The 15,102-nt window shown below is 47.5% G+C and overlaps 1 protein-coding gene across 1 annotated transcript in view; it reads right to left on the bottom strand.

The window, feature by feature from the left end:
• Positions 1-15,102, bottom strand: part of PLAA (phospholipase A2 activating protein) — a 152,192-nt gene that overhangs the window by 69,209 nt on the left and 67,881 nt on the right. The gene's annotated exons all lie outside the window — the stretch shown is intronic.

Below are 15,102 nucleotides of genomic sequence, written 5' to 3'. Positions count from 1 at the left end.
GGTTTAGTTTAGTTTAGTAAAAAGGTATAAAACTGGATGTAAGACAAATAATAAAACTGGAAATTCCTTTAGGACACTGTCTGAGTATCCTTCCTTCCTAAGGGGACTGCCTCCAGATATCTGAATAGGCGACAGGGTGTGTGCAGGGCAGTTTCGGGACCAAGAAACGGACCCCGTTCGTTTCACCACCTACCTGAACACAACCAGCACTAACACTGAGGAGATCCCAGAGATACTCTTATGACTGTACAATTGAGAAGTTTTAACATTCTTCAAATATTTCTGGCAGACAGAAATCCAGATAGGCAAATGGCTGGAAAACCGAAAGCAGAGAGTGGGCATAAATGGGAAGTTCTCCGACTGGGAGAAAGTGACTAGTGGTGTACCCCAGGGCTCGGTACTTGGGCCGATCCTTTTTAATATTTATATCAATGACCTGGAGGAAGGAACATCCAGTGAGATCATCAAGTTTGCAGACGATACAAAACTATGCCGGGCGATCAGATCGCAGGATGATAGAGAGAAACTCCAGAGCGACTTGTGTCGGTTAGAAACATGGGCGGAGAAATGGCAGATGAAGTTCAATGTGGAGAAATGCAAGGTAATGCATTTAGGCAATAAAAATAAGGAATACGAGTATACAATGTCAGGTGCAACTCTGGGGAAGAGTGAACAAGAAAAGGACCTGGGTGTACTGATAGATAGGACCCTGAAGCCGTCGGCACAATGCGCGGCAGCGGCAAAGAAGGCAAATAGAATGTTGGGCATGATAAAGAAAGGAATCTCGAGTAGATCGGAGAAAGTTATAATGCCGCTTTATAGGGCAATGGTCAGACCACACTTGGAATACTGCGTCCAACATTGGTCTCCCTACCTAAAGAAGGATATAAAACTGCTGGAGAGGGTGCAGAGACGAGCAACAAAACTGGTGAAGGGTATGGAGAAACTGGAATACGAGGACAGACTTATAACACTAGGATTGTTCTCCCTTGAGAAAAGGAGACTGCGTGGGGATATGATCGAGACCTTCAAAATACTGAAAGGAATCGACAAAATAGAGCAGAGAAGATTATTTACATTGTCCAATTTGACACGGACTAGAGGACATGTAATGAAGCTAAGGGGGGACAGGTTCAGGACTAATGTCAGGAAGTTCTGCTTCACTCAGAGAGTGGTTGACACCTGGAATGCCCTCCCAGAGGAGATTATGACGGAATCGACCGTCCTAGGCTTCAAGAGCAAACTAGATGCATATCTCCTTAAGAGAGGCATATAAGGATATGGTGGACTATAAATTAAGCCAGGTGTACACCTGGCAGGGCCTCCGCGTGTGCGGATCGCCGGACTTGATGGACCGAAGGTCTGATCCGGAGAAGGCAGTTCTTATGTTCTTATGTTCAGACTTCTAGATATATACTTGTCTGAGACAGAAAGACGGCTAAATGGAAATATGACAGGGCGGGGTGTCAAGACTGCTGTACCCTTTTACCACAAAGATGATCATCGAGGTACGAACCTAATCTTTCCTTCTGGTGCAAAGGGTGCAGGTGTCTTGACAAGTGGGACATATAGCAGTCCTTGGAGTCTAGGGCAAGATAGAAGAGCCTGCTGCTGTCAGCACTGCAAACCTAAAAGTGGTGTCTATGTGCACCCATGTCCACTCTGTAAAATTCTGTAATGTAAACCACCTTACAAATCTCTTTGGGCATTAACACCTGGGCCTCTGCCAATGAAGCCACCACACTTCTAGTGGAGTGAGTGTGCATAAGATATTAGCAGCTGTATACCACTGCCAATGTACGTAGAGGCAATCGCCATGTGAATCCATCTGAATAGAGATACCTTAGAGGCTGTCCTTCCCTCCAGTTGTTTGTTAAAACAAAAAGATGATCTGAAAGACAAAATTAATTTGTCGATTCTAGGTAATGGAGAAGAACTATAACATCTAGCATTTCCTGATTAACATGGAAGGCTGACATCGCAAAAATGAAGGAACTACAAGGTGTAACCCCAGCATATGTAAGCTTGAGGAACGGCTCTCGGCATGAGAGTACCTGTAATTCTGAGACTTCACGCCAAGGTGATGGCCACTAGGACAACCGTTTTTATGGTCAGATCCATCAGAGAAGCCTTCTGTAAAAGCTCGGATGGGGCCTTAGTGACACTATGCAAACCCATGTTAAGGTTCCAAGCTGTTAAAGGTTGCCACTCAGGGAGATGCAGACGCAGTGCTCTCTTCAAGAATCTGGATGAGAAGCTAAAGAAACTATCCACTCAATCCCTAAAGCAGGATAACCCTGTTACCTGAACTTTGAGGGAGCCAACTGCCAGATCCTTCGAGACCCACTTGCAGGAGCGCTAGGACTACAGTTATTGGGGCTCTCAATGATTCCACCTGTTCATGTATACACCATATCTGGAACATTTTCCAGGTCTTGGCATAGACCATCACCGTTGCTGGATTCTTAGAGCATAGGGGAGTCATTATGACCGCCTCTGAGTACCCCTTTTTCTTCAAGGCCTTGCATTCAAGAGCCATGCTGTAAACCCAAAGCGTTCCAGGTCCTCTAGGGCAACTGAACCCTCTGAGAGAAGATATGGATGAAGTGGTAATCTGAGACACCCATCTCTTTGTAATTAATTAGATTAGTGTCCAGGGCTGATGCAGCCAATTTGGGGAAACCAGGATTACTAATCCCAGGTGGCTTGCAATTCTATAAATGACATGGCCTATCATGGGCCACCTGGGAAATACTTACATTAGACTTTTTTAGCCACAATTGTACTAGAATATCCACTTCAGCCCTTCCAGACTTGAATCTTCGGCTGAAGAAATGCAAAAAAACAAACAACAAAAAAAACCACCTCTCATTGCTGGCCAATGTCTATCAGATCGAATGTTGGGGGCCCCCATTGATGTACAATGCTGTCAAAGGCATTCTGGGACAGAGACCCCTCCCCTGGGTTTAAGGTCTGTCAGCTGAGATAGTCTACCTACACACTGTCCAATCCCACTACTTGTGCTGCTGACAATGCCTGCAGGTGGACCACCACCCAATGAAACAGCAATTGGGTCTCTAGTTTCAATGGAACACTCTTTTATGTCTGTTGACATATGCCACCGCTGTGGCATTGTCTGAGAACACCCCAACTGCTTTGCTTTCCAGAGTGCTCTGCAACATCTGCAGTGCCAAATGAATGGCCCTCAGCTCCAGCCTGTTTATAGACCATTACCTCTGGAAGGGCAACCAGCATCCCTGGACTAGGCAACCCTCGCAATGGCCTCCCCAGCCTTACAGGCTGGCATCTGTAATCAGAATCACCCAAGAGAATATGTGGAGAAGTAGGCATTTGGCCCAGCGACTCCAGCTGTAGCCAACAAAAACAAAACAAAAACAAACTGTGCCCGTGTGTCCTCTATCCAAGACAAATACTTTTGGAGAGAATCCTTCTGCGGAGATCAGCGGGACAACATGCCTTGTAGCAGGCATAGAAGAGCCTTCACCCAAGGGATGATCTCTACGGTTGCTACCATTGAACCCAGCACCAGAAGATACAGTAGAAACAGAAACATAGAAATAGACGGCAGATAAGGGCCACGGCCCATCTAGTCTTCCCACCCCAATGACCCTCCCCTACCTTTCTCTGTGAATAGCTCCCATGTGTCTATCCCATTTGGCCTTAAAATCAGGCATGCTGCTGGCCTCAATAACCTGAAGTGGAAGACCATTCCAGCGATCAACCATCCTTTCAGTGAAAAAGAATTTCCTGGTGTCCCCGTGCAGTTTCCCGCCCCTAATTTTCCACGGATGCCCCCTTGTTGCCGCGGGACCCTTGAAAAAGAAGATATCTTCTTCCACTTCGATACGGCCCGTGAGATACTTGAATGTCTCGATCATGTCACCCCTCTCTCTGCGTTCCTTGAGTGAGTACAGCTGCAACTTATCCAGCCGTTCCTCGTACGGGAGATCCTTGAGTCCCGAGACCATCCGGGTGGCCATTCTCTGGACTGACTCCAGTCTCAGCACATCCTTACGGTAATGCGGCCTCCAGAATTGCACACAGTATTCCAGGTGGGGCCTCACCATGGATCTATACAATGGCATAATGACTTCAGGCTTACGGCTGACGAAACTCCTGCGTATGCAACCTATGATTTGCCTTGTCTTGGATGAAGCTTGCTCCACTTGATTGGCAGTCTTCATGTTCTCACTGACGATCACCCCTAAGTCTCGTTCTGCTTCAGTTCTTGTTAGGATCTCGCCATTAAGGGTGCAAGTCTTGCATGGATTTTGGCTGCCCAGGTGCATGACTTTGCATTTTTTGGCATTGAAGCTAAGTTGCCAGGACCTAGACCAGCGCTCCAGTAGGAGTAGGTCGTGCATCATGTTGTCGGACATTGAATTTATATCTGTAGTGCTTTTGCCCACTACATTGCTTAGTTTTGCGTCATCGGCGAATAATGTTATTTTACCTCACAGCCCTTCTGCCAAGTCTCTTATAAAGATGTTGAATAGGATCGGGCCCAGGACCGAGCCTCACGGCACTCCACTGATTACCTCCGTCATTTCGGAGGGGGTGCCGTTCACCACTACCCTCTGAAGCCTACCTCCAAGCCAGTTCCCAACCCATTTTGTCAATGTGTCGCCCAATCCTATAGAACTCATCTTGCTCAGCAACCTGCGGTATGGTACGCTATTGAATGCTTTATTTAAGTCCAGGTATAGGATGTCCAGGGACTCCCCAACATTCAGCTTCCTTGTCACCCAGTCAAAGAAGCTGATCGGGTTGGATTGGCAGGATCTCCCCTTAGTAAATCCATGTTGATGGGGATCCCGTAGATTTCTTCGTTCAGGATCGTATCCAATTGGCGTTTGATTAGAGTTTCCATTAGTTTGCACACTATTGATGTGAGACTCATCGGTCTGTAATTTGCTGTCTCCACCTTGGAGCCTTTCTTGTGGAGTGGAATGACGTTAGCCGTTTTCCAGTCCAACGGGACGTTACCCGTACTAAGGGAGAGATTGAAGAGCGTGGATAGCGGTTCCGCCAAGACATCACACAACTCCCTGAGCACCCTGGGGTGTAGGTTGTCAGGCCCCATTGCCTTGTTAACCTTAAGCTTTGACAGCTCGCAGTAGACACCGCTAGGTGTAAACTCGAAATTACTAAACGGGTCATCTGCGTCAACCCTTGTCTGTAGCTGAGGGCCGAGTCCTGGCACCTCGTGGGTGAAGACTGAGCAGAAGTATTCATTTAACAGTTGGGCTTTTTCCGAGTCTGCTTCTACATAGTCTCCGTCTGGTTTCCTAAGACGTACTATCCCGCCTGAGTTCTTATTTCAGTCACTGATATACCTGAAGAAGGATTTATCTCCTTTCTGGATGTTCTTCGCTAGAGACTCCTCCATGCGGAATTTGGCCTCCCTAACTGCTGTTTTGACGGCTTTTGACTTGGCCATATAGACTTCCCTAGAGTCCTGTTTCCCTGATTGTTTGTAAGAGATGAATGCTTTTTTCTTCTCCTTGATGAAGTCTGAAATCTCCGCAGAGAACCACTGTGGCTTATTGTTCCTTCGCCGTTTACTTACTGATTTAACGTAGCGGTTTGTTACTTCTTGTATGGTGGCTTTCAAAGTCGACGACATTTCTTTCACGTTATCGGTTTCTGCTTGGCTTTATAGCGCCTGGTGAACGAAGTCTCCCATTTCTTTGAAGTTTGTGTCCTTGAATTTGAGGACCTTGGTCAGTGTGGTAGATTTAGTGAAACCTTTCCCGAGATTGAACCATACCATGTTGTGGTCACTGGAGGCCAATGTGTCACCCACCGAGACCTCTGTGACACTTTCTCCATTGGTAAGTATCAGGTCCAGTATTGCCTGATCCCTTGTTGGTTCCTACACCAGTTGCCTGAGTCTTGCTCCCTTCATAAAGTTTAATAGCCTCCTGCTGCTGCCGGAAGCAGAGGAAAGCGTGTCCCAATCCACATCAGGCATGTTGAAGTCACCTAACAATACTGTGTCCCCACACAAGGTGATATTCTCTATATCTCCGATTAATTCCATATCTAGGTCATCCTGTTGTCAAGGGGGTCTGTATATTACGCCAAGATACAGGCATTTGTCCTTCCCTCTGGCCAAATTTACCCAAAGGGATTCCCCAGTGTAGTGGACATCTGTGATTCTGGTGACCTTAATGTCATCTTTAGTATATAATGCTACACCTCCTCCCATTTTGCCCTCCCTGTCCCGGCGAAGAAAGTTGTAACCCGGTATGACCATGTCCCACTCGTGGGAGTCCGTGAGCCAGGTCTCAGATATCGCCACCACATCCAGGTCGGCAATACTCATTTCTTTTTCTAATTCCAGGATCTTGTTTCCCAGACTGTGGGCGTTTACGTACATAGCCCTACATGTTATATGTTTGTTACGTCTCAGTGGGGATGTTCCCGCTTGAGCTACTTGGACACCTTTAGCATTATTTGCATGTTTTGTACTTTCCCTAGACCCAGAGTTACAACGTGCACCTATCCCGGACTCCCCAGACCCAGAACTACAGTGTGTTCCTATCCCAGACTCGGAAATGTGTGTACCCTGTGGGGGTATTCCCGCTTGGGTTACTTGAACTCCTTTAGTACAATTTGCAATATGTGTTCTCTCGCTGGACCCAGAATTACAATGTGTACTCCCCCTAGACCCAGAATTACAATGTGTACTCCCCTTAGACCCAGAATTACAATGTGACCCAGAATTATAATGTGAGCCAACCCCAGACTCGAAAGTGTGTATACTCTCCCCTAACCCAGATCGGTGTTTATTTACCTTAGTCTCAAAAAAGTATTGGCAGCTTAGCTCGCCAGGTAGGTTGTTTGTGCCCGGACCCTACCCCAACTTACCTAGTTTAAAGCCCTGTGTAGTAGGCGGGCTAGACGGTGTCCAAGGACGTTCTTCCCTCTTCTGGTCAGGTGTAACCCGTCTGGTCCCTGTAGTCCTTGCAATGCCTTTCCATGGTGCAAGAACCCAAAGTTCATCTCCTTGCACCATCCCTGCAGCCAGTCGTTTGCCCTCTGGATGCAATCCTCCCTGGCACTGCCCTTGCCCCTTACTGGGAGGATCGAGGAGAGGACCACCTGTGCATCCATCCTCCTCAGCTTCTCACCCAGGGCTCTGAAGTCTTCAGGTATGCTCTCTGGGGTGCTCCTGGCGGTGTCGTTGGTTCCGACGTGGATGAGAATCATGGGGAAGTGGTCACGGGGCTTGATGAGTCTGTCCAGGCAAGCGGTTACATCCCGGATCCTGGCCCCTGGCAAACAGACCTCTCTTGATTGCAGGTCAGATTTACAAATTGGACCCTCGGTGCCCCTCAGCAGCGAATCCCCGATGACCACCACTCTGCGCTTCTTAGGGGTGGGCCGATCTGTTGACTCCGGAACTGGAACCGTCTGCTGAACAACTTCCTGTTCCTCGTTGTAAGGACCTTCCTGTAGCAGCTGGTATCTGTTCCTCAGGGTGATTTGTGGTGTCGATGTAGAGCTGCCCTGTATGTGAGAGAAAGAGACAGAATAAGGTCTTCTGCGTTTTCCTGTGGAGGAAGTCACCAGCTGCCAGGAATCAGCGTCCCCAGCCACTTCCTGTATTCCGACGGTTGGTCTCAAGTTTGCAGGTTTGGATGCTTTGGGTGTCTCTAGGATGATCTTGTCAGGTTCCTGTTCGGCGATCTGAGACAGCTCCTGGATGACTCCGTCGATGAAGATCTCATCGTCTTGGATACATCTTAAGCGCTGAACCTCCTCTCTCAGGCTCCTCAGCTCTAGCAAAAGGCTTTCATCTGGCTGATCCATTCCTTCCGTCTGTGAGGAGTCTGTAGACATCTTTGAGGGGATGGCCTCGGTCTGTACAATAACTCTGCCCTCCGTCCTGGCTTCCCTTCCATCTGTACGAAGACAGTAGCCATCCCCTGGGTACTTTCGGTGACTGGACTGCCTGTCTTAATAGAAGTCTTGCTGCTTCTAGTTCTACCTGCCATTTACAAAAGTTGGTTGTTGGTTTTTTTTTTATATTTGTTAGGATGGGGGCTGTTAGGTGTTGTCAGAAAGTGTTGAGGTTGGAGGGATAGAGGTAGCTAGTTAGTTCTTGGTCTGGGAGATAGAGTAGTTAGTTAATTGTCAGTTAAGGTTGCCTGCTTGTTAGTGTGCTAGTGAGTCTGATTAAATGTTAGAGGATAGTGTGGTCTGCCTGTTAAAATGGTTTGGGGATAGAGTGATTGGTGTGGTCCGCCTGTCAAGTGTGAAAGGTTTAGTTGCTTGTTGGTTAAGTAGAAAGTTGAAAGACTTGGAAGAAAGTTGAAGAAAGACTGAAGCCAATTGGTTAATTAGCTAGTTGTAGAAGTTAAGAGACCGGCTAAAGTTAATAGCCCTTCCTTGATGCCCTTCGCAAAGGCGCTCGCCTTCGCGCCATTGGCTTGCCCCTTTTATGGGGGGAGTTTGGCTGGTGACGTCGGGGGTGGGAGGAGTTAGCTCTCGCCTCTTCCCCTGCTAGCACCGCCTTCTCTGTTCCTCTCTCCGCTTCTTCCTGCTAGCACACTCTCTGCTCTGCTCACTGTTCTGCCATGTGCTCAGGACTGTTCTACCTTGTGCTCAGGACTAGGCGCAGCTCCTACAGTCTCCCTTCGGCTGGCCTTGCACTGTGGACTCTCTGCCGTTGGCTCGTCTCCTTTTATGGGGAGAGTTTGGCTGGTGATGTCGGGGGTGAGCGGAGTTAGCTCTCGCCTCTTCCACTGCTAGCACCGCCTTCTCTGTTCCTCTCTCAGCTTCTTCCTGCTAGCACACTCTCTGCTCCGCTCACTGTTCTGCCATATGCTCAGGACTGTTCTACCATGTGCTCAGGACTAGGCACAGCTCCTACAGTCTCCCTTCGGCTGGCCTTGCAGTAGTGCCATGCTGCAGACACCTGAATCGCCAGAATAGTCGCAATCTGGTGGGTTAGATTAAGTTTGTGTGGCTCTGGTAGAAGCACACGACTTGCTGCAGTGTCAAACCAAACTCCCAAGTACTCCAGGGATACAATCAATTCCAGGTGAGTTTTCTGGAAATTGATAATCCAGTCTAGATCTTGTAGGAGCTGGACCACTTGTGCCACTGCTCTGTCATCCTCAGATGGCGGTATGATCAGCCAATTATCCGAGTATGGATGCCCCTGAATTTCCACTTGCATAAGTGAACTGCTACCATGATCATCACCATGGCAAAGGTGCAAGGTGCCGTCACTAGACCAAAGGGCAATGCTACAAACTGGTAATGTTTTCCTAGAACATGAAATCTCAAATTTCTTCTGATCTAGGAAGATGGGAATATGCAAATAGACCTCTGTCAAATCCAGAGAGGCTAGAAATTCCCCTGGTGTCACCAATGCAATGACTGACCAAACGATCTCCATGCAGAATCAGGGCACTTTTAGAGCTGCATTTACAGACTTCAGATCCAGGATCAGTCTCCAATCATCCCAGTCTATAGTTGTTACTGAGGTGATATTAAATATGCAAATATAAATGATATAACATTTTCCCTGAATACAGTGTGCTTTGTGTTTTTTTAATTTTGTGGTTACCATTATGTATTAATAAGATTATATTGTGTACGTATGAAAAATGAATGGAAGAAATTGCATTACAATTAGTACTATTATTATGGGGTTGGGTCTGGGGCAGAGCTTGGGCAGGGGTACTCGGTTAATATTTGTTAAGACTTAGGGGGTACCTGGCTTGAAGTTGAGAAACACTGCTCTAGGTGACATACCAAAGAAATGGCAGCATCTAAAGAGGGACAGAAGAGGCTGCCCACAACACAGAGGTCCTAAGAACGGCATCAGAACGAGCCGCCCACATCCACTTGGTAAAACCAGGTAAAGGTATAAAGAGAAGACCAAGTAGCCACCCTGCAAATTTCATCTGGATGAATAGCTCAAGACTCCGCTCTTGAGGCAGCAACAAGTTCAGTTGAATGGGCTGTAAGAGAAACCAGCAGCTGCCTACTAAGGGCAATGTAAGTCACAGAAATGGCCATATGAATCCAACGGGCGATTGAGGACTTAGAAGCCAACCTACCTGGCTGAGATGGAATAGTCAGGACAAAGATGATCAGACAGCTGAAAATCATTAGTCTTCTCCAAACAGTGGAGGAAGACTCTCCTGATATCCAATTTACGGAAGATCCAACCCTTTTGCACCGATCCAGTGAAATGAAACCCAGCCAAATTAACCTCCTGAGTGATATGGCAATTGGAAACCACCTTCAATAGAAAAGAAGGTACTGTACGGAGAACCACCCCCGCTTTTGTGATCTATAGAAAGGGTTTACTGCACTAAAGAGTCTGAAGCTCCAAAACACACTGTACCGAGACAATGGCGACCAGAAAGACTGACTCGAGTGTCAGATCCAGAAGAGAAGAATCCTTCAGGGGCTCTAATGGGGCTTCCAACAAGGCCCTGCAGAACAAGGTTAAGATGCAAGGGAGGTCACAAACGAAGCGTCCCTCGCAGCAACCTGGTCACATCAGGATGAGCAGTAAGCAAACTGGAAGCCCTATGTGCTCAGAAGCACAAAAAGCCTGCTAAACCCTTATCCACAGCTAAACCCTTATCCAAGCCTGCTGGAAGGAAAAAAAAAAAAAAAAAAGAGACAGAACCACTGGAAAGGGAGTCCACTCAGGCTCTACTGGGTCCTTGGCACACTACTGTTAGAAAGCCTTCTAGGCTGCAGCATAAGAAGCTAAAGAGGTTTTATTAGACTTCATAAAACGTTGAAACGACCACATCAGAATAACCACGCTCCATCAAGGCTAAACGCTCAAGAACCATGCCAAAAAATCAAAGTGCCATGGAGCATCCATGGGCACCAGATCCTGACTGAGGTCACGAAGGAGAGAGCGTTTGCTTCCAGTCCCACTGAAGACATATGAGATCCATATACCACAGAAGACAAGGCCAATCTGAAGCCACTAGGCCGGAAGCAACACTATCCACAGTGTTCTCCCCAGAAATTTTTTCCAGCCGGGTGGCATGAAAAAGTAGCCGGGCGGGGCGGGATGGGGAAATTTGGTGGTGGGGAAAATGAAAAGGTACTTTTACTAAGGCTTGCTATAGCCATTTTAACACACGCTAAACGCTAACGTGTCCATTATAGTTTATGGATGAATTAGCGTTTAGTGTGCGCTAAAATAGCTAGCACGCCTTAGTAAAAAGATCACTAAATGTGCACGATTTTTATTAGTTAATTATTTTCCAACGCTCAATATGACTTCCTTTTTTAAGGTTTGACACTTAGGCAGTGTTCCAGTAGCGTTTAAACCACCCTTGAAAAAAAGTAATGCAGATCCTCTTATTCCGAATAACTAATGACCAGTATCAAACCTTCCATTTCTTTCAAAACTACCGTACTTCAAACTCAAGTTGAATCAGTTAATGCTTTGCATCCCCGGCAATCTGTGTTTTAAGACACAGCACAAAGACAGTAGTTCCTGCCTTAGGGCTCCTTATACAAAGCTGCGATAGCAATTCTACCACAGCAAATGCACTGAAGCCCATAGAAATTGAATGGACTTTGGTGCTCTGTTCTTCGACTGAAGAAATGCCTGAGCTACAAGGTCCTGGCTGAAGCCATCAAGTCCAGCTGTGGTACTCCACTGCCCCTGAATGAAGCGGTCTCCACAGAGAGTACCCCAGCCCAAAAGGCTGGCATCCGTCATAGGTGACCCACTCCATGGCCGAAGAGGTGTGCCCTCATGGAGAGCCTCCCCCTGAAGCCACCAGCGGAGACTGCTGTGAGCTGGTTCTGTCCAGGAGTGCTGCATCTGAAGGGGATGATGCTTCGGAGACCACCAGAAGGAGGAGAGACTCCTGAAGAAGGTGCATGTGTGCTCTGGCCCAAGGGCCACCACTAGAAAGGCTGCCATGAACCCCAGAACCTGCAAACAAATGCCATGCTGAGGGAACTAGAAGAGCCAGGAGATCTCTAATTTGCTTCTGAAGTTTGTCTGCAAAGTTCGGGAAGAAACACACGGCCCTGCAAGGTGTCTAAGGGAAGGCCCAACTACCCTAAGGTCTGTGACAGCAGCAACCAGCTCTTCTTTGAAGTTGACAATCCAACCCAAGTGTTGTAGCAGAGACACCACCATCTCCACTGCTCATTTATACTTTTGCCAAGATGAAGCCCGGGGTGAACCATCCATCCAAGTAAGGTTAGTCCTGAACACCCTGCCTGTGGTGAAAGTCCACTACACCTACCATCACCTTGGCGAAAGAGCAGGGCGCTGTCACGAGCTCAAAAGAGCAGAGCTGCAAACTGGAAATGCTATAGCAGAACATGGAAATGCACTCCAGGTAGATTGGAATATGGAGGTACACCTCTGTGAGATCAAAGACCACAGAAACACCCTGGGAGAGATGGCAGCTATGACCGTGTGCACAGTTTCTATGTGGAAAGGAGGAATCTTCAAGAAGTGATTGACTGACTTGAGATCCAGAAAAGTCTCCAGTCCTCCGAGTCTGTCTTTGGCACGATGAAGAATAAGGACTATCTGCCTAAGTCCGATTTGTTTTCCGGAACGGGCTTTATCACTTGGATGTCCAAGAGACGATGCAGTAGCATGAACCTTTGACTCCTCCAGCCAACCTGCCAGAGTCCAGAAACAAATCTGGAGATAGGCAAATGAAGATCATCTTGTGCCCCTCCCGAACGATGTCCGTCACCCACTGATCCGAGGACACACGAGATCACACCTGGTAAAACAGAGAGGGTGCCCCACCTGACTTCTGGTGTCATTAGGGCTTTTTTTTTAGGAGCAGCAGCGGCATGGGCTCCAGATGCCTGAGGACGTCTTGAATTGGAAGTATGGTAATGTGTTGGTATCCCTGGGAATATATGGTATACGTGGGCAGAAGAGTTCGAAGATCTCCGACAAAAGCTGCAGGAGGGACAAAAAATACTATGGTCCCCTCCATAAGTCTGGTCAGCAACACTGGCCAGGAGGTCACTTAGGCCTTTTCCAAAAAGAAACTGATCCTTGTAAAGGAAGTCTGCTGAAAATGGCCTTGGAGGAAGAGTCCCCAGACCAATGAAGGAGGCAGACCTTACTGAGAACACTAAAGAGAACATAAAGGGCATCCTCCACATAATTCACACTGTCCATCACCATGTGAGGGCAGGCATCTTCCTCCACAGAGGGTAAACGGCACAATCTTAAGAGACAAGCAAGCGCTGCAAAGGAGGCTGCTGCTGCAGCCTTGATACCTTGAAGAACTCACCTCCAAAAGCTTATTCAAAATAATGAGCTTGCTGTGATCTTGGAATCATTAAGCAGTACACCATTCACAGCTAAGGAGTTCCTTGCACCACAGCGGCATTCACCTTTGACTGCTAAAAACTGCTAACAGAAGGGGGGGGGGGGTCAGTGGAGAAAGTGTAGCCAGCGCTTTAGGAGTTTGAAAGAGCTTTCTGAAATCCCACTGGCCCGTCACCAGATGGAAAAAAGGATAGTACATTAGAATAGTCCATGACTGAACACTGAGACGTAGAAGGCTGAGAGTCCAATTTAAGCACTTTCATGGCATTAGCATGAAATGGTAGCCACCAAGATCGACCTAAAAGTGGGGTCTTTACCCAAACCCAGAAACTCCAAGGCATGGTGTTGACAAGTCCCTGCAAGAAACAGCATCCAAAAGAGACAGAGAGTCAAAAAATAGGATAAGCATAATATCCGTGCAACAACTTACACAATCGAGATAAGTCGTAGACGTAGGAGAAGGCTCCCGCACAGGGACCTCCGGCACCGGAATGACCAGCCTGGAAGGCGGCGACATGCTTGCAGGCTGCATCAAATGAGCCATGTCTGAAAAGCACACTCTCCAAAAGAGCCAAAGAATATCCGGGGAAAATGCACACTCCAAGGTCACTGCTGAGTGTCCGCGCCACCCCAAAAGAATCACCAGACTCGGAATGTTGGCGTTTGGCACAAGTGTCCAGAACAGCCAGTAGGCAAGACTTTTAGCCCAAAACACAAACCCAGCCAGCTCCTCAGCCCTGGAAGTCCCATTGGCGGTGAAGCTTGAAGCTGTAGCCTCTCTCCCCAGTGTGCTATGGCACCAGTACCCAAACGCTGTTCTAGCGACAATTTAGCGCAATCCATATAAGCAGTCAACAAATTAGGGGCTGAGGAGTCAATCCCAATTGATTTTCAACAAAATCAAGGTGTTTTGAGGCAGAAATCAAGCTTTGAAAAAAAGATCGATTAAAATCCAAGATGGCCACCACCAGTGAATTTGCACCAAAAATAAAGAAAATCTGAAAATAAAAAATAACTATTTGGGTTTTGGGCAGGTGGGAGACCTGAGCCCTATCCTCAGAAACTCTGAAGAACAAGTTTTACAGAGTTCCACAGACCACCTTCGAAACTCCCACAGGAAATAATAAAGATGTACTTAGTCTGAAATGCCTGCCTACCAAGCTCTGTTGCACTGCAGCTGAATGGAGGAAAGGGATTTTCTGCCTCAAACTGCTCCAAATGTCTAAACTTGAAGATCTTTAGAATGACAGTTGGACGGACACTGACTGTAACCTCCGCCTCCACAGAAACTCTCTATGCAACCCGGGGTGGGGAGGGGGGGGCAGCCTGTGCTCTGAAACCCGGAGGGATATTTTACTCAGGATGCATACAGCCTGCGCTTAAACCTCCTGACAGGGTCAGAGGGCAAGCGAACTCTCAGGGGAATGGACCCAGAGTCTGAGAAGGGCAGCACAAGCAGGCTGGCTCCACAGATCCAAAGTTTCTCTGTGAAGTAGGACCGAGTCCTTTCCTCTGGCAGATGACACCACACATGATCTCACAGCACTGAAGCCACCGAAAGAAACAAACTAAGAAAAAAAAAAAAGAAAGAAAAAAATGCAGAACAGAACAAAATACTTCTGCATGGATTGCTTGCAGAATTTGAAAACTGGAGGGGGCTCTAACTCACTTTCTAAGGTAGGAGGAGCACATGCTCAGAAAAGCGTTTGGATTTCTGCAACTCCTGGATTGTGGGACGGGATTGAACACCTAGAGCAGATATGGGT

The sequence above is a fragment of the Geotrypetes seraphini genome, chromosome 1, assembly GCF_902459505.1.
Source record: "Geotrypetes seraphini chromosome 1, aGeoSer1.1, whole genome shotgun sequence".
Taxonomy (NCBI): Eukaryota; Metazoa; Chordata; class Amphibia; order Gymnophiona; family Dermophiidae; genus Geotrypetes; species Geotrypetes seraphini.
Note: the sequence above shows the minus strand (reverse complement) of the source record. Positions and strands in the feature narration are given on the sequence as shown.